The following is an 8145-nucleotide window of genomic DNA, read 5'->3' as shown; positions in this document are numbered from 1 at the left end:
AGGACACCTGAGTGGCTCAGTTAGTTAAGCATATTACTCCTGATTTTGGCTCAGGTCATAACCTCAGGGTTGTAAGATCAAGCCCTACATCAGGCTCATGTTGGGCTTGGAGTCTGCTTAAGATCCTCTCTCCCTGGGGATCCCTGGGTGGCGCAGCGGTTTGGCGCCTGCCTTTGGCCCAGGGCGTGATCCTGGAGACCCGGGATCGAATCCCACATCAGGCTCCTGGTGCTTGGAGCCTGCTTCTCCCTCCGCCTGTGTCTCTGCCTCTCTCTCTCTCTCTCTGTGACTATCATAAATAAATAAAAATTAAAAAAAAAAAAAAAAAAAAAAAAAAGATCCTCTCTCCCTATACCTGTACCCCTCCCCCACCACTTCTCTCTTCCTCTCTTTAATTTTTTTTTTTAATTTTTATTTATTTATGATAGTCACAGAGAGAGGGAGAGAGAGAGGCAGAGACATAGGCAGAAGGAGAAGCAGGCTCCATGCACTGGGAGCCCGATGTTGGATTCGATCCAGGGTCTCCAGGATCGCGCCCTGGGCCAAAGGCAGGCGCTAAACCACTGCGCCACCCAGGGATCCCTCTCTTCCTCTCTTTAAAAAAAAATAATAATAAAAAAAATTATAATGATAAAAAGAATAATACTGAAAATATACAAGGCAAGAAGTTCAGACTGATTACATCTTAAGACCTGGGCTATATGTATATTTAGATATTTTCCAGATATTCTATAGGGAACATATCTAAATTTTTAAAGATAAAATTTGTAACAGAAGTAAAAAGCTCGATTCTAAAAGGGCAAAAAAGCAAAGCAAAACAAAAATAATAAAACATAATTTCTATTATGAGACCTGGTCCTATAAAACAATGTTTCAAAGCACTTCTCTTCTATTTGAGGCAAGCAGAAGAGACCATTGCAGACAAGATATGTTGGCATTTGATGTAATTTAAAGAACATAAATTTGACTCTTGTATAGTCCTGAATTCAAATATGTCTCCACTTTTCACCAAGACCCAGTCTGGCCTCTATGTAACAGACTGTCTTTATGTGGATGAATAGTGGGGCTCCATAGCTATCTGCAAGATAAATTCCCTTTTACGTCTCTGAGTCAGTTTCCATATCTGAAGTGCTGAAGTGGTGCCAACTCCAAAAGAATTTAACAAAATAATGCTTATAAAAATGCCTAGAACACATTTATCTTAATGAATGTATATATACCGTAATGTATAAATTATAATGAACATAAACTTTCTATATGTAAATAGAGACACAGAGTGGATGCCCATAAAAATGGAGACTTATAATCGCATACTGACAAATGGAAGTGCATTCTGGAAACTACACTTTTATAAAGAGCAGAATAGATATGCATGCAAGTGGAACATAAAAGGCCAGTGTATTTTCTATCTTACATAGGCAATTTTAAGAATAAACAGAAGGGATTTACAGAATTTGATTTATTAATAACACATATTTTATTTTTGGTTCAAAACTAGGTTTATTCTTTTAGGATGGGCAAAAATGTGTGAGAAAGAAAGAAAGAAAGCCAAGATTTAAGGAAAGACTCTGAAATAAAATATGCACACACAGACTTGAAACAATCTGGTCCTAGGGTAACAAAGTAACAGGTTTTTCTCCACACATTTCCCCACCCCCAGAGAGGCACTGAATTCCAGTATGCAAACAAAAGGGACATATTGTAGAGGTGACTCATACAGCTGGGGAGACAAAAGGCGGCACCAGCCAAAGCCAACATTTAACAACGGCCTATCATGAAAAACTTGTTTCTCTCTTTTTGAGGAAAAGTGGCATGTTTGAATAAGTGACATATTCTTTAAAGTTTCCATTTTTAAACATTAACAAATATACCTCAAAATAACAACCAACTTTCCCTTTTTTTTATAGAAACCCAGTTTCTCATAAATATCTGTCTGTGCTTTCATCTACATATGTGCTGCTATCTTTCCATAAACTCAATCACAGTGTAATTTAGTCTGTATTGGTAAATGTAGAAAGGCTCTCAGATGGCTTAGAAGAAATAGAACAAAATTAGTTTGGATTTTTTTCCAAGTGGATTGTCACAATCTGTGCATGTTATTTCCCTTATCGTTACATTTATGCAACATTCAGATTCCCTTTCCTCCTTTATCCATCTCCTATTTAACATAAACAGGGGAAAAATTAAGTGAATATAATCACCTCTCAATCCTTTATAAACTTTATAAAATAGCTAAGAGACTATAATGCTTGAATGGTTGTTACTGGTTTGAATTTGGCATGTGACATCAAAGCAATGTATCTTCTGCTATGCCCAGGAAAATCTTAATCAGAGTTCCAAGCACAAATAAGCAGGGAAAATTTTTTCTGGCTATGCTGTGCTATAAAATTCCTGAATCTGGTCTCTGTCATGATCATCCTTCAAAGGAACCTCCATTTTAACACAGCTGTCAACAGACTCCAAAAATAGGTATTAAAGGAGCTTGATTATAGAAATGTGTTTCATCTCATTTCCAAGAAAGTTTATATTTGACCTAATACTTATTTATTGTATTAAAAATTATTATTTTCTGTTAAACACCCCATATATATGAACAACTGAGATATATGTGAATGTCAAAATCATAATCAAATCATTTCTTTCAAGTAGCTCCAAGATAGTCTCCAAATTTCAAGGCTCCTTCAACTTCTCCTATTAAATGTTATTCTAATAAAAGGATGAGACCTAAGAGTTAAGCATCTTTTTCCCAACCAGTGACAATGTTATCAGAACTATCCGAAATAATCAGATTTAAAAGATGTTTCTAATTCTTGATTTCTTATTGTGTGCATCCTAAACCCTTTATTCACATTTTTATGATGAACACTTGCAAGCTGAATGTCATTACCCATTTATACTTTATTTTCTCCTACTAGCACTCCCTATGGAGCATGGTTCTTGTGTGCTTCCCCTCTGTACCTAAGTTTAAAATACAGTGCTGAAATATTCCCATAATTCAATAAATTATCTATTGTATGGTAATCTGGTTTAAAGTTCACAGTCACAATTCTGATGCACAGAAAATTGTTTTCACCATACTGAATTTAAATCTATTAAAGTATCTCCATTTCTGCTAGGAAGTTGATAAATAACACTACCATTTCAGATTTAAGATAGCCTAGTAACTTCCAGATTAATATGGTTTCCTTGGGGAAAATACTCAGCCTTTCTGGATTTCTATACATATCCCCCCCCTTTTTTTTTTCATACTCCCTTTTCTTCATCTTTCATTAGAGTTTGGAAGTGGCTTGCATAATGGCTGGGCATTGGAAGAGACAGGTGGAAAAAAATATGCAAAGAGTCTATAATGTTCCATGAGGTTCTATATTATTCAGGTCCCTTAGAGTATTTTTCTAGGCTCCACAGGGTCAAAGTTAACTCACCAGTACCCCATGCATGTTCCAGAGTATAAGAAAGGAGGATGAGAGGAAGTGAAAGGTATGAATTTCCCTATTTAAAGATATGTCCTGGCATATGCCTCAGAATCTTAGCCCTGTAGCAACCCCAAACTTCCTCCTTGGTAATTTGAATAATGATGGTTGAGCCGTCCATGGGGCTGTGGGGATCAGCTCTGGCCAGGCTCTGGCCCCAGCACCAGGCCTCCTTGCCCTCCTCCAGCCTCAGGCTAGAATTGGGGAAGGGAGAAGGGGAGGGATACCCACAAATTTTGGAGGGGATGAGAATCAGGTTCTAAGGGGGATTAGGAAGGGGAAGAGGGTAGGAGGGGTTGTGCATGCATACACACATACACACACACAGAAGTTGTACCTAGAAGTGTGTATACATTATTCTGCTTATATGTAATTGATTGAAACTTAGTTTCATGGATTCTACTAACAGAAGAGGTAGAGCACATACATTAATAACTACATTATAAGGAAGAAATAATTTTCATAAAATGTGTAAAAATAACATCTAAAATAGTTGAGCAGGAAGGATTAGTTCATCTTGAGGAATTAAGTAAAGCATTTGAGAGCATGTCTCCTATAAAATGAACTGAATGTATTACATTTGATTGACTTACTGAACTAAGATTTAGTGAATCGCATCCATGTAAATAATGAGAAGTTAGCTAATATGAAGCAAAACAATTATTGTATTTTCCTTAAGTGAGCTATTAATTATTAATTTTGACATATTTTTTTCTTGACCAAAGTGGAAATATGAAGGTGAAATCTGGAATGTTTTGAGATTTTTTTTAAGAGTTCAGAGTTTCCATGGATCATAAGTCATATTCAATGTCATGATTCAGGGTGACAGCAAAAAAAATCTTTTAGTCAAGGTTCTTCTTTTTATCAGTAAATGGAAAACATACATAGACACTCTGTAGCAGACCCAAATTTTTGCTTTCTTGTCCAAAAGTGCAAGAAAATTTAGGAAAATAATTATCTTGAAAAGGAGATATTCCTAGAACTAACCTAAATGGAAAATAGCTAGCTTGACTCCATATGATGGAGCATGTTGCCATTATAACAAAATCAAGGTGTGTATCATAAATAGAGGAAGAGTATTTTTGGTGTAAGCAAATATCAAGTTCTGTCACAGCTATGTAAGCATCTAAATTGTGGCCTTACATGGCTTAATTCTTGTGGAACTTAAAGGTTGTTCTCATTGTCTACTGCCTCCTCAGTTGACTCACTTCATAAATAATTTCACCTCTTTCTTTAATAAACAATATTCCTTTTTTTACTTCCTCTTGACTGTTGGAATTATAAACAATCTTGTATCTACCATAACATAAATAAATATATACCCCCTAATTTCAATAATTGATTCTCGGTACCTGGAACTCCTCTCCTTCCCTTTATGAACAAGTATTTCTAGAGTACAATTCTTCCTCATTGTCTCTGGTCATTTACTCCCCTTTCACTTTCTAACTCATATCAATCTGACCTCTGCTGCCACAACTACAACCATGTTAAAGTCAACAATGGCCAGTGATTTTCATATTTCCAATGCTATAGCCAATTTTCTGTCTTTATAAAACCTAAGCTCTCTACATCTCTTAAATATGTTTTCTATCACTAAAGTTACAATTTCCTATGGCTTCTGAGAAACTACTCCTCACTGGGTGTTCTCATGCCTTTCTGGACAAATCTTGTTCATTTTAATGATTTATGTATTTTATTAGTGTACATAATCTATTGATGCAGGATACCAATATAATAAAAATTCTCTGCATTAAGGAATGTATAAAAATTCAAAGAAATGCCATATATCATGAAATGACTTTGTTGAATCATTAAATTACCCCATCAATGGTTGTAAATTTTAGATGAATCATGAGAATCATCTGGAAACAAAGAACTTATTCTTATTTTTCAGTTCTCCATTCACTTGATAAATATTTATCAGCTGTCCACTATGAACCAGAAAGTCTTCAAAGCATTGCCTATACAGAAGTGAACAGACAACAAAGGGATGAAGATATAAAAGAAGGAAAATCAATCATAGTAAAAACCAGGATAGGAAAAAAAATAGTTAAAACCATAAAAGAGCAAAGTGAACAACTTACTCCCTGAAATTGAGAACATAGCAGACATGTGTTTAATATATATACTACAATTGGAAAAACATAGAAAAGATTAGGCTATCTTCTTGTCACAGATGACATGCAAATTTGTAAATATTTCTATATAATTTTTAGAATCAATACCTAAACCTGAGAAAGATACTCTTAAAAAGAAATCTCAGGCCAATGTCACTCAGGAATATTGATGAAATAGTCTTCAATAGTGTATCATCAAACATAATTCAATACCTAAACAAAAATATTTTAATATAAATAGTTTAGGAATGCAAGGATGGTTTACTATCAGATATTCTAATACCACCACATAATTTGTCTAAGAAGTAAACACATCAAAATGTCTCTGGAGATCATGAGAATGCCTGACAGAATTTCAAAACCTATAGCTGCTAAATATCACTGAGTAAAATAGAAATTGTGTAGACAGTGAAATACCACTGATACCCACCGGAATGGCTAAAGTGAAAAAGTGGGAATTGCCAAATTTTGTTAAATATAGGGAGTGATCAGAATTTTCCTGAGCTGTTGGAAAGAGTATAAATCAGTACAACATTATATGGAAAACAGTATACCAGTATCTGCTAAAGGTGAATATTTGTATGACCATCAATTTTACTCTCAGGTATATTACTGATCAAGATGATCTTAACATTTCCTTCAACCTTTAACCAAGTGTTACACAGACATCTTTTTTATTTTTGTACCCGATCTTCCTTTCCTAGAACACTGACTTTAGAAAACATGTTACGGTAAATTCTCTTTTTGTCTTTTTGAACTGTAAACTTTTAATCTCCTTGCCAGGCTTGTAACCCAGGTCTTAAGGACCTGGATGCTATCTATCCCTTTGAAATGTAACCGAGAAAATAGCACCCCTATCTCCCAGTCTCTGCTGGTGGGTAGAAGCCTAGCTCAATGGGTGCTTAGCTCCAAGCTGTAAGACTACCTCCCATCATCAACATTGATAATTGGGTATGGCCAATTAGCAAATACAATGGCCTATCATCCCGCTATCCTGGCTTTTAATAACTCTTCTTACCATTGCTGGCATGGACTTGAGCTTAGACTGTTTCTGGTCTCTACTGCAATAGCCTTGAATAAAGTCTCTCTTTTTCTCTTTTTCTTTTCTCTCTTTTCTTTTCTTTGCAAGTTGGATCCATATCTAACATGGAGTGCAATGTGGACTTGAACTCACAACCCTAAAATAAAGATGTGAGCTGCGATCAAGGGACAGATGCTTCACTGACTGAGCCACCCAGGTACACTTTGAATAAAGTCTTTCTTACATTCCTTTGTCCAGTCAATTTTTGCTTTGGTGTTTTCATCAGAAATGCAAATATATGTACAAAAAAAGAGCACTAGGATGTTCACAACAGCGTTATTCAAAATAACCCCAAACAGAAAACTAGCCAACTGTTCATCAACAACTGAATGAATATATAAAGCATGATATATTCACACTATAATTCTATTGAACAATGAGAAAGAAAGCACTACAAATGCAGGCAAACTTTGGATCAGTTTTTAAAAACATAATACCAATTAAAAGAAGCTGGTCAGAAAAAAAAGAGACACTGTTTGGTTCAATACATATAAATTACAATAATGGTGAAGCTTATCTATGCTTTTAGAAATAGGGTGTTGATTATCTTTGGTGGGGACAGTGACAGGGAGAGTTATTCAAGAGTTTTCTGGCTACAGTCAAGCAGTAAGTATTCTGGTCAGCATCAAGAAGTGCTGGTCATGCTCTGTCTCTTGATCAAGGTGCTGGGTACATGAGTGTGTTTAGATTGTAAAAATTCAGCACATTGTACTGTTGTGAAATATGCACTTTTTAAAATGTATATAATACTTAATGTTTTTAAAAGTCACCCCCAAAAAAATAAAAAATAAAAAATAAAAGTAACCCAAGAATCTTATTAAACTTGCAGATTTCAGTGCTACAACTCTAGAGATTCTGACTTAGAAAATCTAATATGAGGCTAGGATATGTATATTTTGACAAGTAAGTGGTCTTAGAACCTTAAATAGTGCCTCAAAAAGTCCTGGCACTATTGTCAGTAAATATACTGCGTTCAGGTACTTTTGCTCACTAGATGTAGCTTGGTATGATGCCAGAGCATCCTCTGCTGCACCAGAAAAAAAAAAAAAACTATTTTGAGCTTTGAACCAAGGATTGGTTTAAGATATATATTTTATGTATTGCATCTAGCCTTGCTATTTGTCAGATTTTATAGAAACCTCCATTCTCTTATTTCTGTATGTTCTAGGCAGCCTTCTGCAGAGGTGAGGAGTTGTCTTTGTCTCTATAGCTTATATTCTGGTAAATTCTACCTTGAGCCATTTAATAAGATATAGTTCTTCATGTTTCATGCACATGGTCCAATGGTCCAAAGCTCAACCCTTATACTCAGAAAGCCATTGTGGGATCTTTAACATATTTCAACCTGTCTTACTCTATATTTTCTCACCTATCAAATGGAAATTTTAATAATAAATCATTTTGGCAATCAAATGAGATGCAAATGAAAGTGTAAACTATAAAGAAATATGCAAATGCCAATCAGTTCTGCATTATA

This window comes from Vulpes lagopus, chromosome 21, assembly GCF_018345385.1.
Source record: "Vulpes lagopus strain Blue_001 chromosome 21, ASM1834538v1, whole genome shotgun sequence".
NCBI lineage: Eukaryota > Metazoa > Chordata > Mammalia > Carnivora > Canidae > Vulpes > Vulpes lagopus.
The sequence above is the reverse complement of the archived record's forward strand: the minus strand, read 5'-3'. Positions refer to the sequence as shown.